The 13,421-nt window shown below is 38.6% G+C and overlaps 1 long non-coding RNA gene across 3 annotated transcripts in view; it reads left to right on the forward strand.

Annotated features, from left to right (window-relative positions):
• The first annotated feature begins 125 nt into the window (after positions 1-125).
• LOC125484990 overlaps positions 126-13,421 on the forward strand; it is a 101,168-nt gene continuing 87,872 nt past the window's right edge. For 2 of the 3 annotated variants that reach the window (XR_007263776.1, XR_007263774.1), the window contains exons 1-2: positions 126-346; positions 5,197-5,319. This is a non-coding gene — a long non-coding RNA (uncharacterized LOC125484990). Of the gene's footprint in view, positions 347-487; positions 571-5,196; positions 5,320-13,421 lie in introns of those variants that run through there. The other variant, XR_007263775.1, reaches the window with a different exon arrangement.

Here is a 13,421-nt window from a genome sequence, read left to right on the forward strand (position 1 = left end):
GTCCTGATTCTAACAGCTTGCATCGACTGCAGGAGGCTGGTGTTCTTTTGGAATGGAATCAGTGAGAAGGATTTACTTCCGCATAGTGAGTGCTGAACACGTGCTCCGACCCCTGGCTGGTTCAGTTAAACAATAACCAGGTCTATTTGCCATTCCCCACAGACAAACACACTACGGACTTGCTACTGTAAACACGGATGGAAGGGCAGGAGTACAACCTCCTAGTAGAAACCCACTTCGAGGCTCGTTAGAAACTAGAAAAAACAAGACTCCTCCAGCGACTATCTTGTTAGAGGGGTGCCTGCACCTGTGAACCTTAAATTAGCAACTTTCAAGCACTCGGCAGGTTTGTTTGTTTTAAAGAATTTGATTGCAACCGCCCAGGTCACCATGGGATTCCCATAGAAACGGTGCCACGCCTTCAGAGCAAATCTGTGTACAGTAGCTGTTGTTGCATCAGAGCTCATTTGTATGACCCTTACAGTATGAACTCCAGTAACGCCTTCAGTAAAACAGGCTTGAAATATCTATTACATTGGTTTATTGCTATTTTGCCATTTCTAACTCCTGGTAAGAACTGAACGTGTGTTTGCTGGGAATTCCTAATCCATTCTTTTGAGATAAAGGGTGGTTGGTACAAATAATGATTAATCAGTCTAAACTTGACGATTCTTTAGTTAAAAACAAGTTGTGGAACAGCTTCTGTTTGAAGCCATTTCAAATTCACGTAAGCTGGACGGTGTCTGGGACAACAGCGATAGTGACCAGCACAGTGAGCAAACTTCAGTTATAGAGTAACTGATGTGATAATGTAAATACAATGGTTGTCCTCCGTTTCTGGGTAAATCTTTCAATTAATTCCGCTATCTCACAGAATGCATAATGACAACAGAACAACACTTGGTTTTCTGATAAACCTTGTTACTAACAGAATTGTGATGCAGGCAGGACATATGGAAGCTCTGCAGGGAAACCTACGACTTGTCCATTAGACTGTCGCTATGTTTATTACTCCACCTTGTGTGCGTGCTCCGTTGAAAATTAATCGCAGGGGCTAAGTCCTCTAGTCGAAAGTGAAAGTCCCGATGTCGAATGACTTTTCAGTGAAAAACCTTCAAAAAGTTGCCGCCGGTCCAGTAAACTTTTACAGTCCCAGAGCCAAGGACCGATGATTATATATATAACCGATGGTTATATTTTACTATCGATTTAATTTCCTACATTCCGTCCTATCAGAGGCAGACACTGGTTTGAAGTTCGCGTTATTTTAAATGGACAAAATCAATTTTTCTCGTCTCATACAAAATACAAACTTTTTTTTCTGTCTCTGGTAAGTTGCAATGCTATAGAATAAGGCAATAAGGGATATTGAGGAAGTGAAGTATAATCATGACCATTAATATAATGTTGTCCAATGAACATTTAGAATATCCTTAACGTGTAAAATAACTACCCAGGGTTGCTGACCTAGAGTTGAATGGGGGATTATCTCCGGGGGGCGGGGAATTAAAAGAATTTATTTTTCTTGATTTCTGAAAATGTACCGTTTTCTTCATTGCTGGCCAGTTAACACAACACCAGAACACTGCAAAGTCACAACTAATCTATTAACTTTCTAACTTTTAACTGGTTTTCTGCAAAAAGTGACATTTTATGCATTTACTCTCCTTTTCTGTCTGTGTGGAAGTTGGTTGGCTACAGTATGAGGCAGAATGATACCAATGGTCCTAGTTGAATCCTATAATATCTATGGTACTTCATGGAGATCTCCCTCCTTGTCTTACCTCATGCCTGCAGAGTGGGGCCTCTCAAACTTTAGATAACCCATTGTCTCTCTCCAATGGGGAGGGATATCTTTTCACCCTTTGGACTGTGACTAATTAAGACCTAATTACTATATCTGTGTATTGATTGTTGAATCTTCAGGTGGCACATTTCAAAGTGTCAAAGTATTAAAATGAGATACTTATTCAAAGCTTGTTTTCCTGACTTGGAGTCAAAAATCCTTAATTTGTGATCCAGCATCTAGTAGGAAGTGATAATATCAAGGCCCTGTTTTGTTTGTTTCTGCTTGGGTAAAGACTTAATCAGTGTCTATGTCTCTACCTCATTTTCCCATTGATAATACAGTTCAGCTTCACAGAACAATAGTGGGAAATCATATTACATTTTGCACTTGGTCTCAGCCATTCTTCTTGAAGTAATATGATTTACAACACGTTGTCTGTGAAGAATTCTTCATTTCCAATCTTTGTTTATAGGCAACCATCTTCTGCTATCAGTCCCAATAGGATCCAAGCCAGTCAACGAAACAGAGCCCAAGTCACCTTTCTTTTTGGATAGTTTGTTTCTTGTTTAGTCTTACAGCTTCTTCCATGCATCAGTCCTGCCTGTTTCCACCTTAATATCAATTTGTAATATTTTCTAATCAAGCTGTTCAGAAATGTTATTACACACCTCTGGAGTAGGTGGGACTTGAACCTGGTCTCCTTGCTCAGCCTTAACATTAATTAATTCAATCAAATTAAACCCAATCACCAACTACTTGCTGTATTAATTCAAACCACAATATACTGACTACACAATGGATACTCTACACAAGTATAAAATCTAAGTGCTTCTACAAAGTATCTTTCAGTAGAGAATGGCAGCAGGAAGAATCGATGAATTTGGTTACTCAATCAGTCTTGAATGTGAGTTAGTTGTATCACTGTTGGTTACTGATTACAGTATTCAGGCCTCTTTCACCTTTCCTACAGGTAACAGCAGATTTTCTTTTCATGTTTTAAGATTCAATTTCATGCATGCCTTTTTAGTGAATTTATGTTCTTCCTACTTGTGCCTTATGGACTTTTCTAACTGAGAAGAGAAGTTTAGTGGGGTATGTTTCAGGGATGGTGGAGAGATATGCACCTAAATCCTATCAATGCAGCAAGTGTCTTTTACAATACTTGGTAGTGAACTACTAATCCAATGGGAGATGAGATCAAGCCTATTTTAATTTTGTTACAATCTGTTTTTCAGTTTTATTATAATCAGTTGTATTCATTTTAGGTGTGAAGTTGACAATAATAATGAGTATTGTCTGGAATGTATTATTCCATCATTCTTTGAATCATAAGTTATCGACTTACTTTACCAAGTAGAGAGCAGTGAAAATTTTACGTTTGTATTTTAACATTGTATTCTTTTAAAAACAAGAACTGTTCATGCTTTATTTGCTTGAAGCCAGCTTTCCCAAACTTTTATGGCATGCAAAGTAGAGCATAGTTTTCAGATTAATCACATAATTGTACACATTTTTGCAACTCTTTTTATAAGTAATAAAGAGCAGACCAATTTAGCACTTTTCCAGTTTTATTACAGTTTCCAACATACAAAATGGAACACGTTGGAATACACAAAACAATTTTTTAAAAATAGAATTGGCACTTTACAAATACATTTACAAAGTGTGTTTCTGGTATTGTAAAATGCTGGGCATCATAATATGTCACCATGCTCACCTGTTGTGTTGTTTGCAGTACATTATTAGCTCTTCAGTGCAAAGCATTTAAAACAGACTTTTATTCCATGTATTCTTACTAGATAGAGCTACCTTATAACTAGGAGATCATTGTACTTTACTGTCATGAATGCTGAATTAGTTTTGTAACATAAAGATTACAGTGATCATGATACAGCCAGATGTACTCAAGCATGCTCATTAAATTTCAATAATGTGCACATCATAAGAGGTGGTATTGTAATGTAGACGGTGGTGATCTGCCTCTGAGCCAGAAGCTCCAAATTCAAGTACCACACTAGGACTTGTTGACCAAAGAAGGTGCATTCATAAACAGATTGAGTATCAATCTGCAAAATCCTTCCATCGTAACCTGATGACAGAAAGTCAAAGTGGGAGAAATTCCTGGTCAGCTATCTGACAGTGAAAAGTTTGGAGTATCTACCATCGCTATTCGCCATAAAATGCATGTAAAAGCGTATGTTGCCATAACATGTCAATGCATCAGGGACTCACTAAGCAAAATGTGAGCCATCACATTATAACAGACTGACACCAGACATGACATTTTAGTTCTAACAGTTGTGTTGGGTGACTTTATTCCTATAAATGCATATCTGCTTCATCATGTATGTTATATAAGCATGATGTATGAACTGTTGTAGTTCCGTGTAATTAGAAGAGTAAAACTATTAAACTCAATCTTCATAATTTATTAAATACAGCGTGACTTCATTTTCATTTCTAACTTAGAACATGGAGTTATTCAGAGTGTAATGCTAGGAAAGGCAATCTTGATTTGATTGTAATGCTAACTAGTTGGTGGTAATGTTAAACATTTGAACTAAAATATTCCATGTTTAATTGCACACAGGTATGAAGTATGGCTCTTCATAAAGTAAAGAAATGCTTTTACATACAAATAAATTACTTTCAAATACACTGGCTGTTCGGTAAGTAAGTGTTAGATGTAGATTTATGGTCACAATAAATGTGGTGACCATTTGACATAAAATAAGACCTCATTAATGTCAGAGTCAGAAATTTGATTTTGATGGTGTTGGTTGCAGAATGAGTGCTCACCTGGACATCAAGAAAATATGTTGTTTCCTCTTTGATTAGTGTAATGGAATACTTAATAGATGGTAGCTATGTAATGCATTAATATTTGCACTAAGCATGAACATCAAAGGATTGCTACAACATAGTGTTGCTTTCCATAACTATACAGGTAGATGTAACTGCAGATAACCAAGTGTGGAGCTGGAGGAACACAGCAGGCCCGGCAGCATCAGAGGAGCAGGAAAGCTGACATTTTGGGTCAGGACCCTTCTTTTATTCTTTTCTGAAGAAGGGTCCCAACCCAAAACATCAGCTTTCCTGTTCCTCTGATGCTTCCTGGCCTGCTGTGTTCCTCCAGCTCCACGCTTTGTTATCTCTGACTCCAGCATCTGCAGTTCTTACTATCTTAGATGTAACTGCATTTCTGTTTCTGGAAAATACTTAAGGGGAAGGTTCACACAGTATTTTTTGGTAAACTCAATTGCTGTTCTTTTCCAGGGCCACGTTTGATGCAAATGGCACAGAAGTGTGGCAGGTTCATCTGTTGTAAGATGTCATTGTCTTTATGACTTCTGAATCAGTTATTTGATTTTCCTTTTGAGTAGAACATTTGTTGATTCTACCAACAGCTGTTGAAACTCTCTTTGGTGGACACATTTTGCTTGAGATCTTTAGTGAAGTGAAGTAAAACTGGAAATTCATTCCTACTGACAATGGCAATGAAGTGCTCCCACCCAGAACAACATTAAGAGGTAAGAACAAATATTTGGCTAAAAGCAAAGAACAACATGTCAAAAAGACCAAGTACATCATACAGATTGGAAAGCATGGAAAATGTTTTATCCCATGTTCCATTATTCTAGTTAGGTGAGGTTTACTGATCGCTTGACCCACTTCTCTAATGATGACAACAAAGTTTAAAATTTAAAAAGGAGGTGACATTGCCAAATATGTATTTGTATTATACTGTATATAGCTCTGTTTGAGAAACAAGTGTATTGCAAGCTTGTTTGACCACATGTTTGCACTCACACGTTTGTATCTATTAATTCATAGGAAATGGGCCTTGCCGGCTAAGTTGGCATTTATTGATCCTCCCTAAATGCTCTTGAGAAGATGGCAGTGAGCCTCGTGTTGAACTGTTAAAGTCCATTTGATGGAAGTATACCCACAGTGCTGTTATGAAGGGAATTCCAGGACTTCAAATCAAGTGACAGTGAAGAAATAGTGTATGTAGTTGCAATATAATTCCAAGTCCTGATGGACAATGGCTTAAAGGGGGATTTACAGGCAGTGGTGTTGCCCTTATCTTTCTGGGTTGGAGAGATTGCAGGTTTAGAAGGTGCTATCAAAAGAGTTTAGGTCAGTTGTTGCAATACATCTCGTGGATGGTGTCCACTGCTGCCACTATGTGTTGGTAGTATGTTGAGGCAGTGTTTATTTAATGCTGCATTTGATGCAAATTAAACTTGCTGCTTTGTTGTGGACTGTGTCAAGCTTCTTGAGTGTTGTTAGAGCTGTACTCCTCCCAGGAAGATCTAGTGTGTTAAATTTCACTCCTGACTTGGGCCTTGTAGATGGTGGCAAGACAGTAGATAAGTTACTTACCACAGAATTCCCAGCCTCTGCCCTGTTCCTATAGCCACAGTACTTTATATGGCTGATCCAGTTCTCTTTCTGGGCAATGATTACCCCCTGGATGTTGATAGTTAGGGAGTAAGATGGTAATGCCACTGAATGTCAAGACCAGATAGATAGATTCTCCGATTGGAGATTATTTTTATCCAGTAGTTGTGTGTTACAAATGTTACTTGCCATTTGACACTAACCCAAGCATCAGTGTTGCTCAGGTCTTGCGACATATGGACATAGAGTGCTTCAGAATCTGAGGAGTTGTGAATGGTGCTGAACATTGTGCAATCTTCAGCAAACATTACACATCTGACCTTGTGATGGAGGGAAAGTCGATGATGATGCAGCTGGAGATAGTTGGGCTACTGAGGAACTCCTACAGAGATGTCCTGAGGCTGAGATGATTGACCTTCAATAACCATAAGTATGTTCTTTTGTGCTCAAACCAGTGGAGAAATTCACCATGATTCCCAATGGCTTCAGTTTTGCTAGACCTCCTTGATGCCATACTCAATCAAATGTTGCCTTGACATTAAGGGCTATCAATCTCCCCTCACCTCTGGAGTTCAGTTTTTTGACCAGTTTTGATCCAAGGCTGTAATGAGGTCAGGAGCTGGCCCAAATTGAAGGCTACTGGGCAAGTTTTTGCAGAGTGAGTGCTGCTTGATACTACTACAAGTTATCACATTGATAATTATGGAAGTGTTACTGTTCAGAATGGGGCTATTCACCTCATTGTCTCCGCACCAAATCTCCAAATAAGCATCATGACTTAGTGCCATTCTCCTGCCTTTTCCCCATATGCTTGCATATTGTTTTTATTCAAATAATTATCTTGTATCTTCTTGAATGCCTCAGTTAAACCTGCCTCCACCACACTCCCAAGTAAATGATCAAGAGTAGTCGTATGGGATAGTAATTGGCCGGGTTGGATTTGTTCTGGGTTTTGTGCATAGGACGTACTCGGGCAGTTTTCTATTTGGGTTAGGTAGATGTAGTGTTGTAGCTGTACTGGAATAGCTTGGCTATGAGTGCAGCTAATTCTGAAGCACACATCTTCAATGCTGAATGGTAATGGTTTGTTTAGTATCCAGTGCCTTCAACTGTTTCTTGATACCATGTGGTGTGATTAGAATTGGCTGAAGACTGGCATCTGTCATTTTGCGGTCCTCCCAAAGAAGCTGAGATGGATCATTTAGTTTGTAGTTGTATATGAAGATGATTGCAAGTTCTTCTAAATTTAATTCCACTGGTGGACTGCCACATGATTTTTATTTAGATGAGATATTAAACAAAGATTCCTTCTGCTCTCATGGTTGGGTTTATATGTTCCATTGCAATGATTTCTGCTGTTTCAGCTAATATCCTCCTTCAACCAACACCCTTCAAAATAGAATTTTCTGACCATTTGTCTCACTTCTGCTTGTGAGTCTGTACTATGCACCAAGCTTCCTACTTTACAATAGTGATTAGAAGTCAAAAGTAATTCATTGGGTTTGACATGTTTTGGGTATCATAGAGATAAGGACCGTCTATGTCCATCAAACATCCCAGAAATGGGAATCTTGATCTTCTACCTAATCATTATGCATGGATGAAATCTAACTTTATTAAATCTAAACACAACTATAGAGCAAGACAGGTTTACAAAAGGCTGTTCTTGCCATATTCCCATCCCTGTCTATTGTGTGGTACAGTGGAGCTTGTTGCAATAGTGCAGGTCTGGAATGAGTTTGGATCCAAGCTGTATTCTTTAAGACCATTGAACAGGGAAGATTGGGACCTGTCAACAGAGCCTAGACAATAGAAAGGAAGAAGCTTTAGTTTCGGAAGAGGAGATGCAAAACAACATAGTAAGCGATGCTGTTAACAGGAGCTGGTGCACAAGCTAACAAAGTGTAGTTAGGATTGTGGAAAATCTTAAGTAAACTAGTATCCGTGAAAGAGTGGCATTGATAGGAACAGAATTTGCATATTTTGTTTGAATTTTTTTTATAACAGGTGGAAATCTACTTCCAATACAGACTACAAATACTTCAGTGAAACTGAAATGACCACTGATTGACAGTTCACCTGACTGTATAGAATGATATTCAAACAAATAGGATGTGTAGCTTCCATTTATTATTAGATGTGAAGTAAGATATTTGTCAAGAAAGGAAATTCAACCAGTTGCAGCCCATTAATCAGTTGCTGAATAAATTGTCAAGACTGTTGATATTTTGTTGACCTCTGTTCAGCAAAGGAACTGCTTAAACTTCAAGGGGAGAGATAGTCTTAAATCACAATGTTCATGTTCTGTTCATCACACAATTGCCTATTTTCCAAGACTTCACTTGAGAGAAGAATTTCAAACTGTCATCGTAGTTGTATATGGTGTAAATTACAATCTTTTTAGCACTCACACTATGTCTTGCTTCCTCATTCAGTTGATCTATACAAATTGATATAGCATGGGAATGTTTTCTGCTTTGAAATGACACAAGAGACTTTGGGACCTCTTTTCAGTTTACAGTTTACCATAATTAAGGTTAATTGTTAGGGCTGGGCAATATTCATTCAGTGTGACAAAGATTAATCCTTGTTTATAATCTTCTTACATAGACTGTCCTCAAGCATTTCACACCTGATTAGGGTGCTCAAGGAACCTAACAATAAATTGTAAAGTGTGGCAAATAGCAGGATAAAGGCTGTTGAGAAATGTCAGCTTTTTCAATTCTGGGTTAAGAAAAATGCCTAGCAAATGCAATAAATGAAGAGGCAGGGAACAACATGGATAGCCAAGTGACGGAGTGACATCACAATGCAACTTCCTACCTGATGGTTGATGAAGGACAGACGGTGCAGAATATGGTGATAGCAGAGAGGTTTTCCTTGTCACATCAAGTCACTTTCTTTGTAGGGCAGGATGGCAGTGAGTTTGAAAGGAGAAGAAGACAAGGATTTAATAGTTACTGACAGTGCCATCCTGTGGTTAGCTGCAGTGACATTGTAATAGTGCAAACAGCTCTATTTGACCATCCGCCAACTTATATTAGGCAGACATTGACCGTTAGTGTGGGTGGACGGTGGTTGCAAGTGGCCATAGTCTGCCTCTGCTAGGGATGACTATTCTGCCATTCCTTCATTACTCTCATTTTCTTACAAACACGTTAAGTAATGGGATTAACTTTGGGAAAGCCATTGTTTCAATGTCTGCCAAAAAAACTGTGCCAGAGTTTTCAGCCGAGAGCTTCTTGATCAATAAAGGGGAAAGAGGAAAAGAAGAAGAAAGATAATTTGCATTGATAATAGTTCTGAAAGGTTTAATTCATTCAATGTTTAACTTGATTAAAATCAAAGGCAAATGACTGCATTCTTTTAATGTGTAAAGTGACTACATAGATAGATCCAAGGAAGATTTCCCCCACCCCCATTCCTTTGATCCAGTATTTTGACACTAAAATTAGAAAAGCCTGAGCCTGGCAGAGAGGAACATACGTGAAAAATAGTCGACTGAACAAGGTACCAGAGAATTCCCAGGATCTGTGGAACTATCCCTTAGTCTGATGAGAAAATTAGGTGAGAGAAAAAAATCGTTATTAAGCAGCAATTATTGAAGTGATAGTCAATACGTATTCCTATCCTTCATTTTGCAACCCCAATTTGTTTCCATTTGCAGAACCATCAAAACAATTGAACCATTTGCATTTTACTAAGCAAATAATTTCACCATTTGCATTAACCGTACATGGATTCACATCACAATGAAAGGCAAAGCCAAGTGAAATATACCTTTCTTCCACTCCATTACAAGCAGATATCTTCTGAAAGATGACCACAATGAAGGCTCCATGGGCAGTCAGCATTCAATTTTGACAAGGAAGATCTTTTTAAAACAAAATTATGAACGCTTTTTTTAATGTAATGCATTTATGTGAAGGATTAGATCTTAAGAATCATTAATTGACATCCTTCTGAGATCATAAATATATTTGACTATAACAACTGAAGATAATCCAAAACTTTAAATGGCCCAATTTTAACTTAATACAAGTGGATGGGTTTTGAATGGGTTAAAATCAGGCTGAAAATTATGCCTGTGAAATGTTTAAAATGAATGGCTCTGAAACGTCTGGCCTCCTCCTAGTACTGGTGAAATTCTACTGGTGGTGGGATTTCTAGGCTTCCATGATGAAAGATGTCAACTCATCAAAATCCTCATCAATGGGTAGAACAGAGATGAGACAGCCATCAGCAATTATGCCCAAAGAGGCCCAGAAAGTTGCAAGGGATGGGGAAAGGTTGGAAGAATTGCTGGGATAAAAGCCTCATTTAAGGGGCTGTAGCAGGATGATGTTGCCACAGAATTAGAGGAGATTTCACAAGGACAGGTGCTTCAACAATACAATGTGACAGCTCTGTCGAGTAAGCCTGCCAAAACAGGAACCTAAAAGTGTGGAAGGAAGTGACAGTTGCACATTGTAGCACCTCTGTAACCCTTACAAGTATGGCAGAAATTTAATGAGCTGGAAAGGTCAGCAAAGATAAGCGCTAGCACTTCCTGCTGATACCCTTCGAGAGAAGGTCCCTGCCCTCCATATTTAGGAATGTACTTATCAATTTGCCAAAATATATAATGCTTCATATGGTTCTCCTAACATAACCTTGCCCACTCTGAATCATCCAAAACCTTATTTTCACCCACCAATCCAGTAAGCCTTATTAAGAGTCAAAACCACAGTTTTTATGATGGACCGGCTTTGGTGAGTAATTGAACACAGAAATTGCAAGGTAAATGGAAGTGAAGACTTCAGAACCGTCTTTCCTAGCTTCAGAACAAGTGACTGTTAATGTCTTGTGCCCTCCTATGAACTGAAGGATGCTCCTTTGTGAAGACACTCTGCAGCCTCAACATTCTTACAGTAGGCAGATGCATTCGGCACTTGCCAGACCAACTGACATTTTCAGGAATAGCTTTCATGCATTGACCTCAACAATAAAGGCTCTCCCAGGCAGTCCATGTTCTGACTGTGACAGCTGATCCACTCCCAGGTCCCTACCGCTGCCACCGAGTTCATTGTGTCTCTATTGAAATTTGTTCTTCGTTGTGGAATGTGCTGCTTTCTATTTGGACCTTTTGACATTGTAACAGAGCTGAGGTGAGATACTCAGCGGTATGGGAGATACTGTGTCTAGGCCCAGATTTATCATTCTGTATCACTGAATATTGGTGTGTTTGGAAATTGCTTCATCTACTATAACTCCTAAAAGCATTTAGTCATTTCTAACATTTCCCCCCTGTTAGAATGAATCTAGGAACTAAACTTAAAATAATTGAGCAGTGCACCCTCTTAGCACACCTGTGCTGATTCTCCCAGCAGTATCGAATTGGCTCGTGAATTAATACTGTTCATTTCAGGATTTTAAGACATTCTGGCTACTCTTAGTTCAAGACGCAAAAGTCCTGAAATTGTTAAGAACTTCCATCTTGACTGCTGTTCGTTTCCCTTCACAACACCAAGCTTAATCCTTTCAAATCCTCCTCTAAATCACTGCCGATTTCAGAGATGGTGGAATTTGAGCAAAATGTATAAATTGTTCAAATACATCCATGCAATATATTTCAGTCTTACTCTTGTTTAAAAATGTTTGGCATTCAAGTAATGTACATCTTTGTTTTGTACTTTAGTTATTATTTGGCAGTAAATCTTAGTTTTCTGGCAGCAAAATCTCCATTTAATTCATTGAGTTAAGGACTTAAAGCCCAAATCAATTGTTCATAATTTCTGAAGAATATTGATATGAAGCAAAGTTACTAGGCCCAAATTTAAACCCCACTTCAAGGGGAACACTGTGTGCCCCAGTTTGGGAGCTCATTTGAAATCAGAGCAGTGTCTTACTCACTGGATCTACCTCACTTGGTGCCAAGCATCAGTTCTACGAACACTTTTTGGCCAAGGTGCCCATCCCACAATGTGAAGTCAATGTCCATTGATGCTATTGAGACTCAACAATATTTTAATCCTGAGCTGTGTGATCCAGTGAGCTTGTCCATCAGCCTTCATGCTACTCTCGTTAGGACTGGCTAGGCTACAGTTGCAATAAGAGCCAACTGAGGTAGACCAGTTTCAGTTCTGTATTGGAACTCCATGCGTAAGTGGCATTGCTTCTATCCTACAAAGATATGACAGTATGGCCATGAGGAAAGGGCTACGGTTCCCTCGCCAATTACACAATCATGTGGCTGGACTGATCTTCGAAGGCTGCGTCAGAAGGTGTTATTGAGTGACTGGGAGAGTATACCTTTAAAGGAGAGTCTTTGCCTCCATGAGTGAAGTGGCTCATGATGTTTCACGTTATTGATATGATCAGTGAAGATTCAGCCAAAAAACCTCCCAGTGAGGAAAGAAAATTCTAAGACCTGTAAACCGACCATGGCTAACCAAGTAAGTGAATATTACATAAATATTAAGTTGAAAGAGAAAGCATATAAGGAGATGAAAGTCAGTGATAAAGACTGGGATAAATTCAGAATCTGAGAAAAGAGGAATAAAAAGATAGTAGAGATGGAAAATAATGTACGAGGACAAACTAGCAAGGATTATAAAAATTGACAACAGAGCTTCTTCAAATATGTAGAAAGGAAGAAAGAGGTCAGAGTGAACATAGGGTCCTTAGAAAATGAATCTGGGGAGATGCTTATGGGAACAAGGAAATGGCAGAAGAATTAAACAGATATTTTGCATTAGTCTTTATGGTGGAAGATACCTCAAATATCCATTCATTCCTCCCCTGTATTCTTTAGTATTAAGCACCATCAGCATTACTAGAGAAATTGTATTAGACAAACAAATGGGACTAAAAGTAGATAAGTTCCCTGGCCCTGATGGCTTGCATCATACGATCCTCGTCGAGGTAGCTGCAGAGATAATGGATGCATTGGTTGTAATTTTCCAAAAGTCTTTGGATTCTGGTGAAGTATCAGAGAATTAGAAAACTGCTAATGTGGCGCCCCTGTTCAAAAAGGGACAAAGGCAAAAATCAGGTAAATATAGCCTAGCTCTATTATTGTAAAAGTATTGGAACAATTATTAAGGAAATAATACTAGAGCATTTGGAAGGTCATAATCTAATTGAGCACAGTCAGCAGTCTTCATGAAAGGGCAATTATGTCTGATTATTAGAAGTTTTTTTTTTGAGGAAGTCTCAGCCAGAGTGGATAGAGGGGAACCAGTAAATG

The sequence above is a fragment of the Rhincodon typus genome, chromosome 15 (genome assembly GCF_021869965.1).
Source record: "Rhincodon typus isolate 14 chromosome 15, sRhiTyp1.1, whole genome shotgun sequence".
Classification (NCBI taxonomy): Eukaryota; Metazoa; Chordata; class Chondrichthyes; order Orectolobiformes; family Rhincodontidae; genus Rhincodon; species Rhincodon typus.